Below are 1,001 nucleotides of genomic sequence, written 5' to 3' on the forward strand. Positions count from 1 at the left end.
TCTTGAGTGTTTCATGTAGAGATGGTTTTGTGGCTGCATAAGTTCTTAGGGATTGGATATCTGGGAAAGATTTTAATTCTCCCTCACTGATGAAGCTTAGCTTGGCTGGGTAGGTTATTCTTGGTTGAAATTGTTTATCCTTTAGGACTTTGAAGATAGGGCTCCAAGCTCTCCTAGCCTGCAGGGTTTCTGCAGATAAATCTGCTGCTATTCTGATTGGTCTTCCATGGTGGGTGATCTGGCCTTTTTCTCTTGCTGCCTTTAGGATTTTTTCTTTTGTGCCTACTTTATTTAGGCGAATTATTATGTGTCTAGGAGTTGGTCTTCTCATTTGTTGTCTTGCGGGGGTTCTCTGAATCTCTTGTGTTTGAATTTTTGTATCACTGATTAGATAAGGGAAATTTTCTTGAATGATCTCGTGGAATGTTTGTTCCAATGTGGTCTCTGTTTCTCTTTCTGCCTCAGGGAGTCCGATTATTCTTAGGTTAGGCCTCTTGAGGTAGTCACTCATCTCTTGAAGGTTTTGTTCTGTCTTTTTAAGCTTATTTTCTGTGTTTTTAAGAGTTTGGGTTATTTCTATATTTTGGTCCTCAAGCTCTGAGATTCTTTCTTCTGCTTGGGTAATTCTGCTTTCCATGCTTATCAATTTGTTATTTATTTCATTCACAGTATTCTTTATTACTGTTATCTCAGATATCAGCTCCTTCCTAGTTTCTTCTTGTGTCTCCTCAATTCTTTTTAATCTCTCCATTATTGTTTTGATATCTACATTTGCATTTTGAGACCCTTCATTCTGGGGACTTTTCATTGTTTGTGTTCCAAAGTCAATTTTCTCAGTGTCTGCTCTCCCAGGCGTCTGGGAGAGACCCATACTCTTCTTTTGGTTTTTCTTCATTTCTGTAGATTTTTCTCCCTTTCCCCCTTTCCTCCCCCTCTTCAATTCTGTTTTTGAGGGACGTGGGGTTGCTTTTTATTTCTTCTTCTGCAATGACCTGTTCTTC

The sequence above is a fragment of the Carlito syrichta genome, unplaced genomic scaffold (assembly GCF_000164805.1).
Source record: "Carlito syrichta isolate Samal-C Ts95f unplaced genomic scaffold, Tarsius_syrichta-2.0.1 Scaffold315184, whole genome shotgun sequence".
NCBI lineage: Eukaryota > Metazoa > Chordata > Mammalia > Primates > Tarsiidae > Carlito > Carlito syrichta.